This window comes from Vombatus ursinus, unplaced genomic scaffold (assembly GCF_900497805.2).
Source record: "Vombatus ursinus unplaced genomic scaffold, bare-nosed wombat genome assembly UNPS02005286.1, whole genome shotgun sequence".
Classification (NCBI taxonomy): Eukaryota; Metazoa; Chordata; class Mammalia; order Diprotodontia; family Vombatidae; genus Vombatus; species Vombatus ursinus.
The window spans coordinates 9,156,420-9,182,038 of NW_020945064.1; positions in this window are offsets into that span (position 1 = coordinate 9,156,420).

Sequence of the window (25,619 nt, forward strand, 5' to 3'; positions counted from 1 at the left end):
TATATATATATATATATATATATATATATATATATATATATATATATCTCCCAGGCTTTTTTTCTAGGTATACATTTAATTATGACTTGTCACTCATCAATGCAGCCCCCACTCAACAGTCACTCCTGTTCCATCTAATCAAGAATGTTATTTCAGTCACTCAAACTTCATGATCATGGTTAAATAATTTTATTATGTTAGTGAAAACACCTGATAAAAATCAAAGCATCAACCACTTGTATTATAAAATGTGGCATTCAAAACACCTCCCAAATTCAGTTCCTAAGACAAGTCCCACTTTTTCAGGTTGGAGTCTATTTCCACTCTCTTTGATCTCCTGAGTGACTGTAAAAGAGAAAAACAATCAAGGAAACTTATCTGTTTTATTTAAAACAACAACAACGATCTTCCCACAAGGGATGATTGCCTGACCATAGTGGTCCAGTTTAGTTAGAATAAAGAGCACATGAAGGAAAATAAGATGAAGTAAGATCACAAAGATAGTTTGGATTGGATTGCTGATGGTTTTAGATACTAATCTTGAGAAGTCTATATTTTTCTCCAGCCTAGTGGCAACATGGAGCCATTAAAGATGTTTTTTAGTAGGAAAATTATTTGGCCATATCTGTGCCTGAGGAAAGATTCTTTAGGCAGTGATGTGAAGGATCAAATGAAGAGGGGGAGTTAGAGACAAGGCGACCGGTTCAAAGTATCAACAATAGTCCAAGTGATGAATGTTCAAACTAAGATGGCGGCAACATGAGCAAAGAGAAGAGGATGGATGCAAGACCTATGGAGGTAGAGAACACAGTATTTGGCAACCAATTTTATGGGGGAAGTGAGAAAGAAAAGCCAGAGATGATTGAGGTTGCAAACCTAGATGATTGGAAGAATGGTGCTGCCCTCAACAGAAATAGGGAAGTTTGGAGGAGAAGAAAGTTTGGGAGAAAATGATGCTATCCATTTTGGACACATTGAGTTTAAAGTACTAGCAGAATGTTCATGTAGAAGGATCTAGCAGACAGTTGGAATTCAGGGGAGAGATTAGGACTGAATTAATTTCATTTTGATTTATAGATCTTTCCTCATAAAAAATTAGTAAATAAATTCTCAAAAATTGAAAGAGAGCATACTCCTATAATCACTTACAAGGCAAATATAGTCATAACACCTAAACCATGGAAGGATAAAGAAAGAAAACTGTGGACCAGTATTATTAATGAATATTGATGAAAAAAATTAATAAAATTCTGGCAAAAATATTTTAGCAATTTATTGAAAAAATCAATCATTATGACCATGTTGGATTTATACTAGGTATGTAAGTATGATTCAACACTAGGAAAAATAACCATATTGAAAGCAAAAACATGATTATATCATTAGATGCAGAGAAAATCCTTTGACAAAAGGTACAATACTCATTTATGCTAACAACTCTGCCTAATATAGGCCTATGATGAAAAGTACTTATCTAAATCCAAAAGCAAGTATTACATGCAAAGGGAAAGTATTAGAAGTTTTCCCAGTAAATACAGGAGTAAAATAAGGATGATTCTTTTATCCATTATGATAATTCTAAAAATGCTAGCATTAGCAATAAGAAAAAAGAAAATAATGAAAAGCATACAAATAAGCAGAGACGAAACTATCCCTAATGGTGTACTTAGAAAATCCTAGAGATTTAAAAAAAAAAACTAACTCCAATAAAGAATTTCAATAAAGCTGTAGGTTACAAAATGAACCTCTAACAATCAATAGCATTCCTATATAATAGTATCAAAATCCATGAGACAACAATAGAAATTTAAGTCCCATTCAGTGTAACTACAAAATACGTAAAATACTTGGGAGTCAGTCTATCAAAGCACACGTGATACCTGTAGAGATCTAATTTTGAAATTATCCTTGAAGAAATAGAGCAGCAGAATTCAGCATTCATGAGCCATCCCATTAAAATAAAAAATGACAGCACTACCAGAGTTAGTTTACAAATTTAATGTTATGTCAAGCAAATGGCAAAAGGGATGCCTTATAGAGCTAAACAAAATAATAACAAAATTCATCTGGAGAAACAAAAGATCTATAATGTTAATGGAAGTAATGGGAAAAGGTAAGAATGAAGGGGGAATAGTACTTTCAGACCACAAACTATATTTTAAGCCAGCAATCAACAAAAGTATTTGTCACTTACTAAAAAATAGAAAGCTAGATCAAAGGAACAGTCTGGACAAAGAAGAATAAGAAATAATTTAACTCAACAACTCAATGTCTAATATACTAAAAATATAAATTACCTAGGAAAGATCCCTATTTGATAAAAACCTGGGAAAACTAAAAAGCAGTCTGGCAGACATTAGGATTTGACTAACATCTTAAATAATATTCCACAATAACTTCAAAATGGAGACATGACCTGAATATTAAAGATCATACGATAAAAAACATTGGAAGAGAAGCTGATCAAATACCTTTCACAGTTATGGTGAGCAGTTGAATTTCTCAACCAAATAAATGATAGAGGTAATTACAAAAGAAAAGTAGATTGTTTGAATTACATGAAGTTGAAAAGATTTTGTACAAACAAAAGTAATATATATTTAGGATAAGGAGGGAAGCAGTCTACTGGATGGACTGTGTGGACATTTCTGATGAGTTTGATATTATATATAGAGACAACTAACAAATATATGAACACAAGCCATTCCCTATTAGATTAAGTAAAGAAAATAAACAAACAGTTCTCAAAATGAGAATTATAAGCTATCAATAACCATATGAAAGAATACTCCAAATCACTAATTATAGGAGAAATGCAAATTAAAATAACCTTAAGTTTCACATTACATATAGCAAATTGACAAAGATGAAAAACAGATAGCAACAGTCCATGTTGGAGAGACTGTGGAATGATAGACATACTAATACATTATTGGTAGAGCTGTAGATTGGTACAAATCTAGAAAGCAATTTGGAATTATACAATTAAAATAGCTAATATGTCCATACCCTTTCTGAGATTCCACCACTAGGTATACACCCCAAGAAAGTCATGGACAAAATCAAAAGTTCCAAATGTACCAAAATAGAGAGCATTCCAAAAAGTCTCAGTAAAGTTTGAGGAGAGAGAACTAAAGCTTAAAATTGTGTAAAGACTTTTGGGAAACTCTATATTTATAGTAGCACCTTCTATAGTAACAAAGAACTGGAAACAAAGTAGGTTTGGAAATTACCAAAAAAAAATTATAGTGTATGACTATAATGGAAATTACTATACTATAAGCAATAACAACAGTGATAAATGAAAGGAAACATGGGAAGACTTACATGAACTGATGGAAATTGAAGTAAGCAGAGGCAAGAAAATAATATATACAATGACTAAAACAGTGTAAATGAAAAAAACAATACAAAACCACAAAAAATTGAAACTGAATGTTTTAAGATCATAAAGATCAAGCTTGACCCAAAAGATGAGACATGAGAAGGCATTGCCCTCTACTCCTACAGGTATAAAATATTGACTTAGACAAATTATGTTAGACTTTTTTAATGAATTGATTGATTCTACTGACATTTTTTCTCTTCTTCCGTTAACAAAAGTTCTTTGTTCTTAGGGATACCTCTCCAGAAGGGTTAGGAGAGGACATGTAGTTCACATAAAAAACAAAAGATATCACAAAACACATCAATTAAAATCATTTTTAAACACACTGGAACATAATCTGCTTAATGACTAGTGACTAAAAAATATCAGGATTTAAAAATAAGGAGGTAAGTTGTTATAGACTACCAAGTCCTCTGCCCGCCTACAAAACCAGGGAAGCTCATTCTCTCAGCTATTTTAGTCCGTAAATGTAGAAAAGGATGCAACAGACTCTGCTTGTATACTAGACAGTTCTCTTTCATGAAAGAAAGTCTTTCTGAGAAACAAAAGGCAAGTTCCATCTCCATGTCCATGCATCCTGAGCCAACTAATCTTTTTTTTTTTTTTTTTTTAGTGAGGCAATTGGGGTTAAGTGACTTGCCCAAGGTCACACAGCTAGTACGTGTCATGTGTTTGGTCTGAGGCCGGATTTGAACTCAGGTCCTCCTGACTTCAGGGCCAGTGCTCTATGTTCTGCGCCACCCAGCTGCCCCCTGAGTCAACTAATCTTGTCCCTCTTCTGCTAATTATCCTTAGGCCAGGTTTCTTTTCCCATTATTAATCACTGCAATTTTAATTAATCATTGCCTTTTACCTTGACACTGAATCTTTTACATCTATTGTCTCATTTGATGCTTACAACACCCTGTGAAGAAAGTAGTACATGTATTATTTATCCCCATTTCACAGATGAGACAAATGAAGCTGAGAAGGGAGAAGATACTTGACCAACGTCAAACAGCTAACACATACCAGAACTAGAACTCAAACACATGCCTTCTTTTTTTAAGTGCTTAATGTTTATTTTAAAATTTTAATTTAAATATTTAAATTTAAGGACCTTTAAATTTAAATTTAAAATTTAATTAAATAATTAAAATTTTCTCTCCTATTGAAAAATAAAACAAAAACTCTCGTAACAAATATGCATAGTCAAGCAAAATAAATTCCTTCATTGGCCATGTTCACTCTCTCTTTCTCTCTCTCTCTCTCTCTCTCTATATATATATATATATATATATATGTATATGTGTATGTTGTGTATACACATGTGTATATATATACTTATGCACATTCTGTACTCTGAGGCCATCACCTCTCTGTCAGGATGTGGGTAGTATGCTTTACTTCAGTCCTCTGGAATCATGTTTGGTTATTGCACTGATGAGAGTTTTTAAGTCTTTCAAATTAATTGTTTTAAGAAGTTGTTATTCTTATTTAAATTGTTCTGCTGGATCTGCTCAGTTCACTCTATATTAGGTCATATGATTCATCCTAGGTTTCTCAGAAGCTGTCCGTTTCATTATTTCTTGTGGCATAATAGTATGCATTACATGCATATACTGTAATTTGTTCAGCCATTCATCATTTGATGGCCACCTCCCCACCTCCATCTTAGTTTCTGCTTCTCTGCCACCACAAAAAGAGTATACATAAATATGTGTGTATATATATACACACTCATATCTATATGTGTATATATCTATATATACATTTATTTATTTATTCAACTCATGTCTTCTTTTCTTGTTTTGTTTTTTTGGTAAGGCAATCGGGGTTAAGTAATTTGCCCAGGGTCACACAGCTAGTGTCAAGTGTCTGAGGCAGGATTTGAACTCAGGTCTTCCTGACTCCAAGACCAGAGCTCTATCCATTGCAACACCTAGCTGCCCCCAACTCATGTCTTCTAATACCAAGTCCAGTGCTCTTTACATTACACAAAATAGGTACTCACATACTAGGGAATGAGTGAACAGGACTTTCCCAGGTAGGAAAGTAAGCTTTCTTTCAGACTTTTCAGAAATAACATCTCTGGGAGTGGAGCCAAGATGGTGGAGTGAAAGCAGTGACTTGCTTGAGCTCTCCCCCAAACCCCCCAAATACCTGTAAAAAATGGCTCTAAACAAATTCTAAAGCAGCAGAACCCACAAAAAGACAGAGTGAAACAAATTTCCAGCCCAAAACAACCTGGATGGTTGATCAGAAACGTATATTGCGCCAGGTGGGGAGAGGAGTGCGGTGCAGTCAGGGTGTGCAGGCTGCAGCAAACCTGGAGCAGGCCTCAGAGGGCTGAATGGCGGGCAGCTGTGGCAGTTTCCAGACTTCTCAACCCATGAACACCAAAGACAACTTGGAAGGTCAGTGGGAAAAGTCTGTGACTGCGGTGAGAGAGAAGCTAGGTTTCAGTCGCAAGTCTGGAGTTCAGGCCATGACTGCCTCCTGAGCTTCTAGCCCATGGACTGAGGGGGAATCGAGTGGTTGATCAGAGGGGAGTTGCAGGGATCTCTTTGCCAGTGCTGAGGCAGGAATCTGTTGCTTTGCCCATGCTTGGATCTGGGTCACAGTTCTGAGGGGCGGTCCTGGGGCGAGGAGGAGCGCTGGCATGGTGAAGCTTGTTGTGGCAATGGAGAGGAAACACCTCACCCCTTATCATACCACCTTAGAAGAAATAAAAATTTATAGGTCCCTAGAAGTATCTCTGAAAACAGCTGTACAAATCCCTGAAGCTTGGGACAGTACATTCTCCACATTGGAAGCAGACTCTTACCTTTACAAAGAGCTTAAAACTCAAGTAATTGGCCAGGATCACGAGTAAGCAGTGCAAAAAGAGTCAGACTATATTATCTTACTTTGGTGACAAAGAAGATCAAAACATACAACCAGGAGAAGATAACAAAGTTAAAGCTCCTACATCCAAAGCCTCCAAGAAAAATTTGAATCAGTACTAGGCCTTGGAAGAGCTCAAAAGGGATTTTTAGAAGCAAGTAAGAGAAGTAGAGGAAAAACTGGGAAGAGGAATGAGAGTGATGCAAGAAAATCATGAAAAACAAGTTAATAGCTTGCTAAAGGAGACCCCAAAAAATACTGAAGAAAATAACACCTTAAAAAAGAGCTTAACCCAAATGGCAAAAGAGGTCCAAAAAGCCAATGAGGAGAAGAATGCCCTAAAAAGCAAAATTGGCCAAATGGAAAAGGAAGTCCAAAAGATTACTGAAGAAAATAGTTCCTTAAAAATTAGAATAGAGCAATTGGAAGCTAGTGACCTTATGAGAAATCGAGACACTGTAAAACAAATCCAAAAGCATGAAAAATTAGAAAACAATGTGAAATATCTCATTGAAAAGACAACTGACCTGGAAAATAGATCCAGGAGAGAGAATTTAAAAATTATTGGACTATCTGAAAGCCATGATCAAAAAAAGAGCTTGGACCTCATCTTTCAAGAAATTATCAAGGAAAACTGCTCTGATATTTTAGAACCAGAGGGCAAAATAGAAATTGAAAGAATCCACTGATCTCCTCCTGAAAGAGATCTCCAAAGGAAAACTCCTAGGAATATTGTAGCCAAATTCCAGAGTTCCCAGGTCAAGGAGAAAATATTACAAGCAGCCAGAAAGAAACAATTCAAGTATTGTGGAAACACAATCAGGATAACACAAGATTTAGCAGCTTCTATATTAAGGGACCACAGGGCATGGAATATAATATTCCAGAGGGCAAAGAAGATAGGATTACAACCAAGAATCATCTACCCAGTAAAACTGAGTATAATCCTACAGGGGAAAAATAGTCATTCAGTAAAATAGAGGACTTTCAAGCATTCTTGATGAAAAGACCAGAGCTGAATAGAAAATTTGACTTTGAAATACAAGACTCAAATGGAACATGAAGAGGTAAACAGGTAAGAGAAATCATAAGAGACTTATTAAGGTTGAACTGTTTACATTCCTGCATGGAAAGATGATATTTGCAACTCATGAGACCTTTGTCAGTATTAGGGTAGTTGGAGGGAAAAAATTATATGTATTTATATAGGTAGATAGATAGATAGATAGATAGATAGATAGATAGATAGATAGATAGAGGGCACAGGGTGAGTTGAAGATGAAGGGGTCATATCTGGAGAATAAAATTAAGGGGTGAGAGAGGATTATACTAGGAGAAGGAGAAAGGGAGAGGTAGAACAGGGTAAATTATCTCACAAAAAAAAACAGAAAAGAAAAGGCTCCTACAGTGGAGGGGAAATGGAGGAAGGTGAGAGGGAATGAGTGAATCTTATTCTCATAGGATTTGACTTAAGGAGGGAATAACATACACACTCAATTGGGTATGGAAATCTGTCTTACCCTACAGGAAAATGGGGGGGGGAGGGGACAAGAGAGTAGGGGGATGATAGAGAGGAGGGCAGATTGGAAAAGGGGATAATCAGAAGCAAATACTTCTGAGGAGGGACAGGGTCAAAAGAAAGAATAGAATAAATGGGGGGGTGGGTAGGATTAAGGGAAATAGAGTTAGTTTTTCACAGCATGTCTACTATGAAAGTGTTTTTCATAACTGCACATATATAACCTATATTGAGTTGCTTGCCTTTTCAACGAGGGTGGGTGGGGAGGGAGGAAGGGAGAAAATTTGGAACCCAAAGTTTTAAAAACACATGTTTAAAAAAAAGTTTTCACATGCAACTGGGAAATAAGAAATACAGGAAATGGGGTACAGAAATCTATCATGCCCTACAAGAAAATAGAAGGGGAAGGGGATAAGAGAAGGGGAGGAGAGATAGAAGGGAAGGAAGACTAGGGGAAGGGGTATTCAGAATGCATGCCATCTCGGGGTGGGGGGAGGGGTGAGATGGGGTGAAAATTTGGAACTCAAAATCTTGTGGAAGTAAATGTTGAAAACTAAGAATAAATGAATTCATTAATTAAAAAATAAAAAAGAAGAGAAAACACACAAACACAAAAGAAATAACATCTCTAAGTATCATGAATACATTCTCATTCAATTCAGAAACCTAAGGGATCTCTCTGCAAATATCTGACGAAACTCATTCATTATTCAAGGTAAAGTAAAGAGACATAACTTTGCCTATTGAACTGAAGACACTGCCCCCTCCCAATTCCAAGTTGAAAAATGAATTAACATCAGGATTTAGGCTCTCATGGCTACTCTATTATCAACTGACTGTGTAGCCTTGGGATGTTATGCTTGGAGGAGAGATGATATAAGGGGTGCACTAAAACAGTCTTGAAATATTTGAAATGCTATCCTGATGCTATTGTGATAAAGGGGATGGTTTCAGAAAAACCTGGGAAAACTTGCATGAACTGATACAAAGTAAAGTGAGCAGAACCAGGAGAACAATTTATATAATGATAGCAATACTGTAAAGCTAAACAATTTTGAAAGACAAAGATACTCTGATCAACCACAATTGACCAACCACAGTTCCAAAGGACTCATGATGAAACATGCTATCTACCTTCAGATAGAGAGTTGATGGACTCTAAAGATTGAAGCATATCGTCTTTTGTTTTTTTTTCTTTCCTTCTTTCTTTTGATCTTCCTTTCTCTCTATCTCTGTCTTTCTTTTTGACATAACATATTTGGGAATTTGTTTTACTTGACTCTATATATTTGTAATAGGTTTTGTTTTTTCTTTCCTTCTCAGTAAGCGCAATAGGGGAGATGAGAAGGAAAGAATTTGAAACTAAAAATAGGATGAATTTAAAAAAAGAAAAAAAGAAAGACTGTCATAAAGAAGAGGAAACATCCTTATTCTGCTTGGCCCCAGAGAACAGAACTTGGTACAAAGGTTAAAAATCACAGAGGCAGACTTCCATTCAACATAAGATGTTCCTTGCAAATAGCATCCCACTAAGAACTCACTATTTGACAAAAACTCTGGGAAAACTGGAAAAGAGTATGGCAGAAACTAGGCACAGATCAAAATCTCACACCATATACCAAAATAAAGTCAAAATGGGTTCATGATTTAGATATAAAGGCTGATACTGTAAGCAAACTGGGAGCGCAAGGAATAGTTTATCTATCAGATTTATGAAGAACAGAAGAATTCATGGCCAAATAGGAGATAGAGAACATTACAAAAAGCAAAATGGATAACTTTAATTACATTAAATTGAAAAGTTTTTGCACAAACAAAGCCAATGCAACCAAGATTAGAAGGAAGGTAGAAAATTGAGAAAGAATTTTTATGACCAGTCTCTCTGATAAGGGCCTCATTTCTAAAATATATAGAGAATTAAGTCAAATATATAAGAATACAAGTCATTCCCTAATTGATAAATTGTCAAAGGATATGAACAGGCAGTTCTCAGATGAAGAAATTAAAGCCATCTATAGTCATATGAAAAAAATGCTCTAAATCACTATTGATTAGAGAAATGCAAATCAAAACAACTCTGAGGTACCACATCACACCTATCAGATTGGCCAACAGGACAAAACAGGAAAATGATAAATGTTGGAGAAGATGTGGGAAAATTAGAACACTAACTGTTGGCGGAGTTGCGAAACGATCCAACCATTTTGGAGAGCAATTTGGAACTATGTCCAAATGTGCATACCCTTTGACCCAGCAATACCACTTCTAGGGCTATATCCCAGAGAGATCATACAAATGGGAAAAGGAACTACATGTACAAAAGTATTTATAGCAGCTTTTTTTATGGCAGAAAAGAATTTGAAATTGAGAGGATGCCCATCAATTGGGGAATGGCTGAACAAGTTGTGGTACATGAATGTAATGGAATACTATTGCGCTATAAGAAATGATGAACAGGCTGACTTCAGAAAAATCTGGAAAGACTTATATGGTCTGATGCTGAGTGAAATGAGCAGAACCAGGAGAATGTTGTACACAGCAACAGCCATGTTGTGCAATGACTAATATTGATAGACTTAACCCTTCTCCGCAATACAAAGATCTAAGACATCTCCAAAGGCGTCATGTTGGAAAATGCTATCCACATCCAAAGAAAGAACTATAGAGTTTGAATGCACATCGAAGTATACTATTTGCTATTTTTTTTCTTCTGTTGTGTTTTGTTTCCTCTTTCTAGTGGTTCCTCCTATTGGTTCTAATTCTTACCTACAACATCACTAATGTGAAAGTATGTTTAATAGGAATGTATTTGTATAGCCTATATCAGATTGCGCACCATCTTGGGAAGGGAGGTGGGAAAAGAGAAGGAGAAAAATTTTAAACTCAAAAGCTTATGGAAGTGATTGTTGATGATTCAAAATAAATTAATTAAAAACAAATAGCATCCCACAATCAGAATCTCAGAGTTGAAAAGAACTTCAGAAGTCAAACTGTGCCTGAACAGGAGCCTCCAGCCTATATCACTCCCACAAGTGAGAAAGAAAGAAGGAAAAGGAAGGAAGGAAAGAAGAAAAGGAGGGAGGGAGGGAAAGAAGAAGAAAGGAGGAAGTAAAAAAGAGAAGAGAAAGAAAAGGAAGGAAGGAAGGAAGGAAGAAAGAGAAAGACAATATGCATCGATCTGCATTCTGAGCTTTCATTTGGAATTGTCCAGTAATGGGGAACTCTAAAGACAGTTTGTTTTGTTTTTGAACAGTTCTAACTCTGCTGGGAAATTTTTCCTTATATCAAGCCTAAGTCTGGCCTGTAACTTCAGCAGATTGCTCCTAGTTCTATCCTATGAGACCAAGCAGAAGAAGTCAAATGTCTCTTTTTCGTGACAGTTTTTTTAAATAATTAAAGACAGCTATAATGTTGGCCCAATCCTCTCTTCCATGGGCAAAATATCTCTGGATCCTTCAGCCAAACTTCATACAGCATTCCCTCCATATGGCATTCTGGAAGTAGCTGCAACATAGTAGAAAATGAGGTGAATGTGCAGTCAGGAGACTGCAATCTGTCATTTATTAACTGAGTGATCTTCCACAAGTTACTTAACTGCTCTGTAAAATGGGGATGATGATAGCTGATAATATCCTTACAGGGCTGTTGTGAAGCTCAAATAAGTTTGGAACCAAGCACTACCACAAAAGGCTGAGATCCAGGGTGATGGCTTATAGTGGTCCTGTTGAGATTTTTGTTAGTACCTTTCCCCTTACTTGAATTTTTACAGAAAATCAAAATGTTTTTTAGAAGATTGAAGAAAACCATGGGCCCTGAGATCTAGACTGCCACTAGCTATTGGTCAAAAGGCCATTCCTAAAAATAACTTTGAAAAGTTGCAGGTTGTCAATCAAAACTGAGAGACATTAAGGGGACCTTCTAACCCTAAGTTGTATATAGGCTTGGGACAGAAACACTGAGTAAAAGTAAGTAGCTACAAACACAGGCTAAATGGTTCCAGGCTCTATTTAATCAGCTAGTTGTTCTGTGTTCTAAAAGAACGTCCCCTGGCAGCTAAGGTTCTCCTAAGAGAAAAGCCACATAGAATTCTAAGTCTGGGAACTGACACTCATTTCCTTATAGAAGGAAAGCAGCTGAGAATTTTTGAGTAGCCTGATACCTACACGTGTGGAAAGACCTGACTCCTTTACTAAAAGAGCTTAAGTTTAAACCATTAAACTACAAGAGAGATGGCAGGATTTCTCTTTTTATGGGGAATAGGTAGCCAGCCTCTTTGCTGAGGACTCTAGCTGAAATCAGAAACTGGCAGCAAAATTCCACAAAAATGGAGAACAAAAGAACATTGCCCAGCAGTGACCATGAGTCGAGCAGGAAGCGATCAATGAACATTTATGAAGTGTCTACTAAGTATCAGACACTATGCTAAGTTCTAGGGATAAAAAAATAGAGACAAAAGACAGTCCCTGTCCTCAAAGAACTTACAGTCTAATAGGGAGCTTGCTAAGTAAGCAATTCTCAGCAGAGACTACATACTACACGAAGAGGGGAATAGACCCAGCAGGAGCTGTATAATGCCATTATCAGAAGTTTTGGCCCTGCAAGATCTGAGACCTCGATTGCCTCTTCATAAATGTGCCTTGGTGGGGCAACTAGGTGGCGCAGTGGATAGAGCACCAGCCCTGGAGTCAGGAGGACCTGAGTTCAAATCCGGCCTCAGATCAAACACTTGACACTTACTAGCTGTGTGACCCTGGGCAAGTCACTTAACCCCATTGCCTACAAAAAAAAAAAAACAAACAAAAACCACACACCATAAATGTGTCTTGGTCACCTGTTTCTCCCTTATGTATGTCTCTCCACTCCTTGGACATGTCTGTTCTTCCCACTGATAGCATGCGAATTTGTGGAGAGAATGTTTGAGGTTTGTGGGGGTAGGTGTTCTATTTCAGTTTTCCTTACCATGTTATTTCATTAAATGCCTTTGCTTTGAAATAATTCTATCCTCTGGCTGGCTAACAAAAGTAAACATACTGGTGGGGTCTTGTGAATTTACTTTTCAAGTGGATTTTGATCCATGGAGAACCCTGAACCTAAAGTAGTTTGTTCAGGGGATCCACCGGCAGGGGAGGAGGGGCAGGGAGGGAGTAACCCCAGGTTCTACAAAAATAATGGAGCTAAAATTCTTTACAAACCAGAAAGTACTATGTAAATGAACATCAGTTATGATTATCACAGATCCGAATCACTTCCTTCTGGGCCCCATTTTCCTCCTCTGTAAATGGAGAGGAGACTAATTGCTCTCTGAGACCCTTTTGAGCTCGAACACTCCACAACTAAGACAGAGTGCCTTGTAAATGATCGCCGATGCCTCATTACACCCCAGCGGTGCTCCGGGGGACCGATTAACATTAACTGACCTTGTGAACCTCTGCCAGACTGAGATCCAGCACCAACCTCATCCGTAACCTTCAGCCACAATAAATGCTACTGGTTTGGTTTCTTTTTCAAATAAAAAGACAAAGTTAAAAGCAACAAACACCAACCAGTTTTTCATAATAAATATCCAGCTGATTCTTAATTGCTAGCCTTAATGTTTAACTTTACTTGTTTTTTCTAAAGAAGAAAAAAAGGAGCTGCCAACGATCTCCAGTAATGAACTATTTACCTTGATAAAGAAGGGCCAAATAACATTCCATTCTATTAATTATTTATATCACCCCTATCTATACCATCGAGTCTCTTGCTTCTGATATTTAAACAGCAACTAGAAAATGGGTTTGGAATGATGCTTCTTTTGTCAGGGCACAAAATGTTCAGCCTGAAAGGTTTCTCAAGGGTACAAGCAATCGGACAGTGGGCAGAGGTGATGGGAGAGACACTAACAGGGGTAGGAGCCTCCCATCAAGGTGAAAGCTGAGAGTGAGAGGGAAGGATCAATACAAGGATGCAGTTGAAGTAGGACAGAAAAACACTCCAGAGGTAGCAGCAAGGAAAGAGATAGAGAGAGAGAGTGTCACCAAGTAGGGGAAGGGTGGGGACATGGGATTCTATGATTCTATGATCCTATGATTTAGAGCTGGAAGGGGCCTGAGAAATTATCTAGTCCAGTGCCCCCCTCCTACAGACGAGGAAACAGGAGTCAAGAGAAAGGAGGGAGCTCACCCAAAACCAAAGTCAGGCCTTGAACCCAGGGCCACTGACTCTGACTTCAATGTTCTTCCTATTATACCAAAAGTCTGGGTTTTAAGAGTGAAGCATGACTAGTTGTGTCATTATTGGGTGAGCTTGGGCGAGGCTCTTCCATCTCTGACCTTGAGTTTTCTCGTCTGTATAAAATGGGAACATTGGGCTGGCTGGTTAGTCTCCAAGGCCACTCCCAGCACTATCTATGATTTCATCCTAAAGGCCTCCATTGTTGCCTGGACCCTTCCCTCGCTCTAGAGCAGAGGTTAAATGTGTTCTTTGGGGAAAGGCAAGCAGCATGTTCCGATGTTTTTTGGTCCATGAGATAGACCTGCCTCCATAAAACCCAAAGAATTAAAATGATAGATGCCCAAAAAGCAACATTGTGAATGTCAGTAGGCTGTGACACATTAGCGATCGTGACTTTTCTAAAAATGGAACAAAAGAACTCAGAACAGGAGGTGGGTCAGTCATGTACCATGAAGGGTGGACACAGATGGACGATCTGAGTTTTCCTCTGGTAGCCCAAAAATTAAAAGACTGAGACACTCAGGGGAGTTCCTCTATGGAGGATTTGTGGAAGGACATGGATGAGGATGGCATTGTGGATAGAATGCTAGACTTGCTGTCATGAAGAACTGACTTCGAATCCTGCCTCAGATACTTACTAGCTTTGTAACCCTGAGCAAATCATTTAACCTCAGTTTCCTCATCTGTAAAATGGGAGTAATAATAACAGCACCTCCCTCCCAAGGTTGAAGTGAGGATCAAATGTGTTAGCATATGTAAAGCACTTTGCAAACCATAAAGCACTGTATAAATCCTAACTACTATTATTATTTAGACATGAAGGGGTTGTTATGTGTACTGGTGGAAGTATCCACACTGGTGAGAGCATGTTTCAATGAAAGTATCAGAACATCAGCATACCTAGGAACTTATCTGGACTGGATTGGAGGTTTGCTCATCTCAAAGATCCGCTCTAGGGTTCATCTGTGAGTGTTCACCCCTTCCTCCTCAGGGTATCTCTAGGCTCTGCCCCAAGTACCCACACACATCCCAGGCATGTTCCCACTTACCTTCCCACGGTCACACAACCTGCAGCCCCTTAGCCAAACAACTGGCCAACGAGAGGAAGATACCTTAAGATATCTTGGCCCAACAAGGACAGTCTTTTCTATTTATCAAAGCCTCCTGATGCCTGCTTTGGAAAACAGTGGGCTAGAAGGAAAGCTGCCCCAGGCAGCCATCAGCATCATCTGCTAATATTTGTTGAACGTCTGTGTGCCAGGCTCCCTGTTTGGTACTTGGCAAGGGGATACGAGAATGAATCACCAAACTCAAACATCATTAAACCCACTCCTCCTCCACTCCTACCCCCAGGGCACAGAGAGTTGAACTAGGTGGATCCCGGAAGGACATATTCCCTGACCCAAAGTCAATGGGGGAGGGGAAGCGCCAAGAAGCTTTAGAATTAGAAAGGACCTTATAGATTATGCAGTCCAACCTCTTCACTTTGCAGATGAGGGAAATAAGAATATGGCAGTTCTGTCAAAAGCTATTGGAATGCTTGAGGGCATTGGGGTTGAGCAATCTGAACTTCTTCTTCTATAAATACTCTATATTAATGAGCTGAACTAGCATTTGTTAATTGGTTTCACATGTATGATCTTATTTAGTCTTTAGACAACCCTGTGAAGCAGGCAGGATTAGTATCAATATACCCATTTTAGAGATAAGGAAACTGAGAGGTGAAGTATAGTTCCCAAGGCCACTCAGCCAGCAAACGACAGAACCAGTAATAAATGGCTCTGTTGTTTACTAGTGGTATGCCACTGGATAAGCCTCCCCTCTTTGGAACTCAGTTTCCTCATCTATAAAATAAAGGTGTTAGAAGACATGAGAAAATGCACTTCCCTCCCTTCTTTGCAAAGGCGAGGGACTATGTGTGTGAAACATTGCATATAATAGGCGATGATGAGGGTACAGAGTATTCCTGGCTTAAGGCCCAACCTGTGTAAAGATGGGAAATGGAATGCTGTTTTAGAAGAACTACAAGTAGGCCATAAATCCTACCATTCTAAAAATCCTGCAACATCCCTGCCCAGCAACCATCCAGCATCTATCTCTGCAGGTCAGAAGGCTGAAACCCAGGTCTTCTGACTCCTCGTCCAACCCAGCTCTGTGTCTCTGGAAAAACGAAGTACATATTTTGTTGCGGTTGCTTCTCATGATCATAGGCCTGGGTTTTGGTTTTAGAACCAGATGTGTATGAGGCAGTGTGGCTCAGGGGAATCAGTGGAGTCCTTGGAATCAGGATTATCCTGGGCCCTTTGGCAAGTGGAGGAAGAAAGAGTAAAAAGCTGACAATTGAAAGGCTCTCCCTAAGTACTATTTGTATTGATTGATTGCTTTTCCAAATATCTAAAATGCAAAGAACTTCAGAGAACAAATAGTCCAACCCTCTCATTTTACAAATTGGGAAACTGAGACCCAAGGAGAAGAGAAATGGCTTGCAAAAGACCACACAGGCCATAAATAGCAGAGCCAGGATTTAAGCCAAGGGCTTTGGACTCCAAGTCCAGGGCTTTTCTGTTAAGCCACGGGGACTCTCCTTTGATAAAGGCTACTCCTTATACTCACTCGGGCTAGTTGTCTATCTGTTCGATGCCGGTAGCAATGTGCAAGGAAATACTGTGGTATTTAGAGCCAGAGGACCTGAATTTAAATCTTTGCTCTGCTAATTACTCACTTTGTCACAAGTCTCAACTCCTTTAAGCCTCTGTTTCCTCATCTGTAGAATAAGGTACTTGGGGGAAAACCATCAAGGTAGAGCTGAAAAGGACCGCAGTGGCCATCTAGCCTGTAACTGATCTTTAAGTTCCCTTTGGGCTTTAAATTCTATGATCTAATTCAAGTCAGTAAAGGTTTATCTAGTAGAGAACATTGCTTGGTGCTCGGGGATGTACAAAATAGTAAAAAAGGAAAAAAAATTCCCTACTGTCTTCAATCTTAAAATCCAGTAGGAGATAGATAGAAAATAATAGATAATAATAGCTAGCATTTCTATAGCACTTTAAGGTTTGCAAAGCCCTTTACCTATGTTAATCTCATTTGTTCCTCACAACAACCTAGATTGCTACTGAGATCTCTATTTTACACATGAGGAAACTGAGGCACAGGAAAGAGTTAAGTGACTTGGTGACAGTCACACAGCTAGGGACAGTCTGAGGTAGAATTTGAACTCAGGCCTTCTAGACTCAATGTCCAGTAGTCTATCCACTGCACCTCCCATTGTTCAGTCATTTTTCAGTCATGTTCAGCTTTTACTGACCCCATTTAAGTTTTCTTGGCAGAGATAATGGAGCGGTTTGCCATTTCCTTCTCCAGCTCATTTTATAGATGAGGAAACTGAGGCAAACAAGGTGAAGTGACTTGACCAGGGTTAGTAAGTGTTTGAAGGCAAATTTGAATTTATTTAGAGCCATTTTTTTACAGGTATTTGGAGGGATTTGGGGGAGAGCTCAAGCAAGTCACTGCTTTTACTCCACCATCTTGGCTCCGCCCTCTCCCTGAGGGCAGATTTGAAATCAGGAAGATGAGTCTATCTGACTCCAGGTCCTACCCACTCTATCCACTGAGCCACCTAGCTGCCCATAGTACAAGCCCATCGATACATGAAGAAATATAAGTATAGTATTACGTGGGGCTTAGGGTCATATATGGAGAGCTAGGAGGGACCTCAGAGGATATCTAGTTACTAAGTCAAAGCCCCTCATTTCAGTCCCATGAGACTTATACGGGTTGCCCACAGTTACATAGATAATAAGCATCAGAGGAAAGATTTCAACCCAGTTCCTGTGATTCTTGAGCAAGTAATCCTTGTGGGGAACTCCCCCACTGCTTCTTGACAGAAGAGTGGTGGGCTATGGGTGTAAAATATTGCATATATTGTCTGACTGGGCCATTGTATTATTTGGGTTTGCTTAACTGTTTTTCTCTTGCTATGGGGAAGTGAATTAATCAACCCATTAGCTTTAATTAGGTATCATTTGTGTGCAAGGCTCAGTGGTAGCCATTGGGGATGTAAAGATAAAAGTGAAACAGTCCCTTTCTTCAAAGAAATTATATACATTCTATGGGGAGGAGAGAAGAGGATGTACTCCAGCCTTGGGGACAGTCTGTGCAAAAGTATAGGCTCAGGAAATGGAATATTACGTCTGTGAGGACAGCAAATAGGTCAGCTTGTCTGAGGCAGCTGGTGGCACAGCGGACAGAACACTGGACTTGGAATCAGAAAGACCTGAGTTCAAATTCATCCTGAGCCATTTATCAACTGTGTGACCCTAAGCACTTAGCCTTTTTGCCTTAATTTCCTCAACTGTAAAATGGAGATCATAATAGCATCTACCTTGCAGGGTTATTTTGACGTTCAAACGAGAAAATACTCATAAAAAAACAATACTTAGCACAGTGCTTGACACATTGTAGGCGCTACGTAAATGCTTCTTCTCTTCCCCTAGAAGGCATGAAAGGGAGTGCTGTGCAGCAAGTCTAGAAAGGTAGGCTGGAGTCAGATTGAGAAGAGTTTTAAATACCTTACAAAGGAATCTCTATTTGATCCTAGAGGTAATAGGGAGCCACTGGCATTTCTTGAGCACAGGAACGGCATGGTGAGACTTACGCTCTAGGAATGAATACCATTTTGGCAGCTGTGTGAAGAGGAGAGAGAATGGAAGTGGGGAGACCAACTAGGAGCCTATTGGTACAATCCAGGCAAGAGATAATAAAGGCATGAACTGGGGATGGTGGCCATGTGAGTAGAGAGAAGGGGATGGGGGCAAGAAAAGTTGCCAAGACTTAGTAACTGATCAGATATGAGGGAGGGGGATGAAGAAGATTAAAAAGTTGAGGATAATTCTGAAATTTGTGAAACTGGGTGACTGGAATGTTGGTGATTCTCTCATCAGAAACAGGGAGTTCTGGGGGCAGCTAGGTGGCACAGTGGATAGAGCACCAGCCCTGAAGTCAGGAGGACGTGAGTTCAAATCCGACCTCAGATCAAACACTTGACGCTGGGTAGCTGTGTGACCCTGGGCAAGTCACTTAACCCTAATTGCCAAGAAAGAAAGAAATAGGGAGTTCCAAAGAGACGTGTGTTGGGGTGGGGGAAGATGATGAGTTTTGATTTGGACATTTTGAGTTTGAAATGCTACAGGACATCCAGTTCAAAATGTCCAATAGGCAGTTGATGATACAGGACTGGAGGAAAGGAAAGATATTAGGACTGGATATATAGATCTGGGTGAACACATAGACATGATAATTGAAAGGCATTGATTTTTTTTAAATAAAAGTATTCTGTGTGGTCAAGGCAAGGGACTGAGAGCAAAAGTTCATCATCAACCAAGAGATCAGGGAAGGCTGTGCATGTGGCTTATATTAGGCAGAGCTAATGTGATGTGCCTCAGGCCCCACACCCCCTTAATCAATGTGCTTATGGAGTAAAACAAAGTACCATGGTTAAGAACACAGTCCCATTTTATACTACTGTTAGTTAATGTGTTTCTGAGGACGTCTGTTGTGTGATCGTAGACTTTTGGTTTTGAATCCATCTTGCAAGGGTGTGGGTGGGAGGGAGGGGAGTACTATTTGGGGGCGGTTTGGCACACCAAATCTCATGGGAGAAATTCATTGTATTGTCTGGGGCTTCATGCTCTACAGAGATGGGAAGAAGCCACATGGGCTCGTGTTGCCCTAGAATTCCAGACAGGATATGATTAAAGCTCCCAGTGGGTGTGACGCTCCGTCAGCCCTAAGGGTGCTATTGTTAGCTTTTTCCATATACAGTCTCCTCTCCACTCCAATTCCCTCCCCCCTCCACCAAAAAAAAAAAAAAAAAACCACCTTCATATTTTGTTGATTTTTTTTTCTACATGTGTACAAATTCACAGTGTCAGTAGCTTAAAATTAGCATCTTGCCCAAAATCTAGGCATGAAACAGAACTGTATGGGGGCATAATCATCTCAGTGATTTGGAGAGCACAGACTACAGAGCAATCTGTTCCTTGCATTAACGATTGACACTCGCCACCATTATCTTCTTTTTAGAAGACAGTTTTCCACTTCACAAAAAAGCACATGATTACAGGTAGCTTTGTACCTAGGCCCCTTTGCTAATTCCAATGGATTAGGAAGGTTGCCACCCACCCCCCAAAACTGAAATGCCCCAGAACCAATCCCTGGGACTGAAGGACAAGAATGATACCAACGTGATGGGCCAACCATGTCTTACCCAATCTTTACTGTATGTATTTGTGAATCGTATTGTGAGAAGGCATGGGGGGAGGGGAGATCTGTACTGTTGGAGTAAATGCTACCAACAGTACAATTACAGATCGATCAAAACGTTGCAGGAGTTTTGTTGTGCTAAATATACTCATCATTCATTTTAGAATGATGAATTTAAGGCAACGTGTTAGATTGGGGGAAAAAAACACTGACAACTGTTTGAAAGATTGTTATATGGAAGAAGGATTAGTCAGGGTTGGGGAACCTGAAGCCTTGAGGCCACATTTGGCCCACTTGGTCCTCAAGTGCCACCCTTTGACTGAATCCAAATTTCAAAGAACATGTTCCCCACCTCTGGTTAGCTATTCTGCTTGGCCTCCGAGGGCAGAACCAGGGCCAATATGTGGACCGCACAGGAGGACAGGTTTCGGTTCAATACAAAGAAAGAATTATCACAGACATTAAGTGATTTACCTGGCAATAGAATGGGCTGATTTTATAGGTAGTGAGCTCCCTATCAGTGGAGGTATTCAGGTGGAGGTGAGATGTCCTCTTCTTGGGATGTTCTGGAAGAAGTAAATGCTTCAAGCAGATGGTAAACTAGATGACCTCTGAGGTTCTTTCCAGCTCTAAGATTCTGTAATTTTAAGATGTGAAGAAAGAATGCCTGGTTGCCAAGCTAAGTCACAACATTTCTATATGATGTTGAACAAATAACTCAACGTTTTCTGAACCTTACCTGTAAGACATAGAATAATTATAATACAATAACAGGGTTGTTATGAGGACCAAAATGAGTTAATGTATATGAAAACACTCATGGGACACAGGATTTAGAACTTGAAGTTATTTTAATAATCATCTATCACATAATCACAGAATCTCAGAGTTGGGAACAGCCTTAGAAGATATTAACCCTATTCAGGGGTGTGCTGGTGTCAGGTCATACTGGCTTATGAAAATCAATTGCTAATTTCCAGTATGAGAATTTATACCTTAGAAATTGGCAAACATTACAAATCAGAGCTTGATTTATTGTTTTATTGACTGTCTAGACTTTAAAAACTGATAACAATGTTAATAATGAAAATCAAACTTTTGTTACACTTTTGTGTGTTGTGCATTTTAAAAAAAACTCTGAAATGTCAGTGCTCACACTGAAAATTTAACAATTTTTTTAAGCTATTTTGAGTCAAGTCCAGCACACCATTGGCTGTATCACAGAAATTTTAATGTGTTGTTTCATCATTAGCACTTTCTTTCCATACCTGTTAATTGCCGCTATGATTTCTTCTTGGATTTACTCATTATTTAGGATTTCATCATTTAGTCTTCATTTGGGTCAGTGGGTTTTTATTTTTTGGTTTGTTTGTTTGCGCTATCTGAATTGATTACTGTTTTTATTGCTATGGTCTATAAAGGAATGTTTACTTTTCCTTCTTTTTTTTTTACATTTATTTGCAGTATCTCTGTGCCCTAATACAAGTTCACTTTTTGTAAAAAGTTTCATCTGATGCTGGAAAACATGTGCACTCTTTAGTTGTGTCATTTAGAAGACCCTGTAAGTTTTTAACTCTAGTTTCTCAAGCAATATGTTCAATTCTATATTTTCATTTTTGTTTATCTTTCTGTTAGACTTATTCAAAACAGAGAGGGACAATGAAATCTCCTGCCACTATTGTATTACTGCATAAGTCTTCTTACAGTTCTGTTCATTTTACCTTTGTAAGTTTAGATACTAAGGAAATCAGAGCATATATTTAACATCAATATTGGTTTATTGTCTATGTTTCCTTTCAGCATAATGTAGTTTCCTTGTTTATCCTTTTTGTGATATGAATGTTTGTTTTTGCTTCATCTGATAGCATGATTGCACCTCCTGGTTTGTTTGTTTTTTGAACTTACCAAATAATAGTAAATTTTTTCCAACATCTTATTTTTATTCTGTGTATGTCTTTGTTTTTTAGGTGTGTTTCTTGAAAATCAGCACAGCAAGAGATTTGTGGGGTTTTGTTTTCTTGTATAATGTGTGATGTTTTCATTTTATTTGAATGTTTAATCTATTCATACTTACAGTTATGAGAGCTATATCCTAATATTGGTCTTCTTCAAAAATCAGGATTTTCCCCCTTCTCACTCTATAAACAAAGTACTTTGTCTCCAGTTATTTTAGCTTTTTCTACTTTAAGGCAACTCTGTTCTCACTGGCTCTCTTCCTATCATACTCAAGCCCTTCTGTTTGTTACTCTTTTCCCTAGTTATGGAGGTTTGCTTATCTTAGTTCCTTTTCCTTTCTTCCTTCTATTTAGTTATTTAATTCTTCCTCTATTTTTTTCTTCTCAATTAAGTAGTCAAGTAAAATCTCCTTTCTCTTCCTCTTCAAATTGTTTTATTCTTTAGTTTTTAAAAAAAAATTGTCTGTAGTTTTTCTAAAAAATAACCTTTTTCCCTCATTCTCTTCATTATTTATCTTCCATATCCTTCTATTCTAGACTTTTTCTATGATTCATGGCCTTTGTGTTTATATAGTCCTTTTTTCGTCTCTTTATTCCTCATGGAGTCAAAATTTCTAAGGTACCTCTTTTGTGTCCCCTCTTCTAAAGCTCGTCTAAATTATTGTCTTACAGATCTTGTCCCTTTGTCCCTTTTTTCTACTGTGCCTCATGGTTATAAATACCAGTTTCTTCAGGTGAGGAAGAGGGTATTGCCCCATGCTAGGAATTTTCCTACGTTCCTGATTATGTAGTTCATTATTAACCTTTTCCCTTCCCCATAGTTATTTTTCTTCCCCTTTGCCATGAAATCTCTTCCCTGGGCTCACCCAGGAGCTCTGATTCTACTTTTCCTGAGTCAAGATGAGTGATTTCTCTAAGCACCAAATCTTCATAGATTTATATATAAAGTTCACATCCTCCCTTTACATCATGTCTCTCCTTATGGGAGCATTGCTTAGTGGTAATCCCTCCCACCACTGAAACAAGATTTATCTCTCTTTCCCCCATTTCTTTTTATTAATTAATTAATTTATTCATTCATCTTTGGTTTTCAACATTCACTTCCATAAGATTTTGAGTTCCAAATTTTCTCCCCATTTCTTCCCTCTCTGCACCCCAAGACTGCAAGCAGTTTGAGATAAGCTCTACATATACATTCATATTGAACCTATTTTCACATTAATCATGTTGTAAAGAAGAATTAGAACCAATGGGAGAAATCACGAGAAAGAAGAAACAAACAAAGAAAGAAAAAAGAGAGAGAGAGAGAGAGAGCAAATAACATACTTCAGCCTGCATTCAGATGCCATAGTTCTTTTTCTGGATATGGACAGCATTTTCCATCATGAGTCCATTGTAATATCTTGGATCCTTGCATTGCTAAGAAGAGATAAGTCTATCAAAGTTAGTCATCCCACAACATGGTTGTTACCATGTACAATGTTCTCCTGGTTCTGCTCATTTCACTCAGCATCAGTTCATATAAGTCTTTCCAGGTTTTTCTGAAGTCTGCCTGCTCATCATTCTTATAGCACAATAGTATTCCATTACATTCATGTACCACAACTCGTTCAGCCATTCCCCAACTGATAGGCAATCCCTCAATTTCCAATTCTCGGCCAACACAAAAAGAGCTGCTATAAATATTTTGTACATGTGGGTCCTTTTCCCGTTTGTATGATCTCTTTGGGATACAGACCTAGAAGTGGTATTGCTGGGTCAAAGGGTATGCACAGTTTTATAGCCCTTTGGGTATAGTTCCAAATTGTTCTCCAGAATGGTTGGATCAGTTCACAAATCCACCAATAACGTATTAGTGTTCTAATTTTCCCACATCTTCTCCAGCATTTATCATTTTCCTGTTTTGTCATGTTAGCCAATCTGATAGGTATGATGTGGTACCTGAGAGTTGTTTTAATTTGCATTTCTCTCATCAATAGTAATTCAAAGCATTTTTTCATATGACTATAGATAGCTTTAATTTCTTTATCTGAAAACCGTCTGTTCATATCCTTTGACCATTTACCAATTTCTTTCCCCCATTTCAATCCCTCCCTTTACCTCCACACCCATTCTCCTGTAGGCTCTCATTTTCCTGAGAGACTATAGAAGTTATTTTTCCTTCACTGTTAGCCTTTGACCTTAATTAGGGTACTTCACTTATTCCCTGTTATCATTTTCCAACCCTCCCCCTTTTTATGTACCTTCTCATTCAGTAATTTAGTCCCACAAAAAAAAAATATTGATTCACTTGTAAATAGGCTGTTATGAGGATTAGTTCATGATGCTTCAGGCCTGCTTCTCCATCATCTCTTTTATTTGACTGCTGCTTTCACCTTTGTATACTTCTAGAAATAAATTTATTAATGGTCTCTCTGTTGTTATTTTGTTGCTTTTTTCTTAGTTGCTGTGTTTACCTTTTTCATATTCCTGTTGTCTGGGGTATTTTTTGTTCATGACTGGTTTTCTTTCTAGGAATACTTTAAAAGTTTTTTTATTGTTTAATTATTTAATATGTATTGTTTAATTTAAGCAATTGTTTAATAGTTAGGCTCAGATTTTTAGGGTATGTCACCTTGAGTTGCATCTTGAGCTCCTTTGCCCTTTGGAATATATTCCATTTTCTCCTGTGGTTTCTGGTAGGTGCTTAATAGTCTTGTGTTGCTCAAATTTCCTTTATCTTGGTTGCTTGAAGAATCTGTTGTTTGTCATTGAAGTTGCTAAATTTAACTACTATGTGTCTTGGAGTTTGTAGCATACAATTTTTTATATTGGCACTTTGTTCTCTATGTTTAGGAGTTCTGGGCTGTTTTCTTGCATTTTTTCCTTACATTATAATATTCAGGTTTTTTGACTTGTAGTGTTCTGAGAGACCTATAATATTCCATAAGATGTCTCTATGAGTCCTGCCTTCAGGATCAATATGTTTTGTTTGTATGGAAGTCATATTTTATTTAAATATTATTACTCTTTGTTTCTCTTCTTCTAGACTGTTCTTAAATTCTGTGTATTTGCATTTCCAATCATTTATTCTCATTTCTTTAGTGAGACATGCCACCTTGGATTCAAGTTTTTCTATTCTGTTTTATTTCTGCCATAGAAGACATAAATTCTGCTTTCACAATTCTTATTTTTCTTTTAAACTTTTCAGAACATTCTGCTGTTGCTTCATGATCTCTCAAGAATCCACAGGGTTGGAGCAGCTAGGTGGAGCAATGGATAGAGCACTGGCCCTTAAGTCAGGAAGACCTGAGTTCAAATCCGGCCCCAGACCAAACACTTGACACTTACTAGCTGTGTGACCCTGGGCAAGTCACTTAACCCCAATTGCCACACACACACACACACACACACACACACACACACACACACACACACA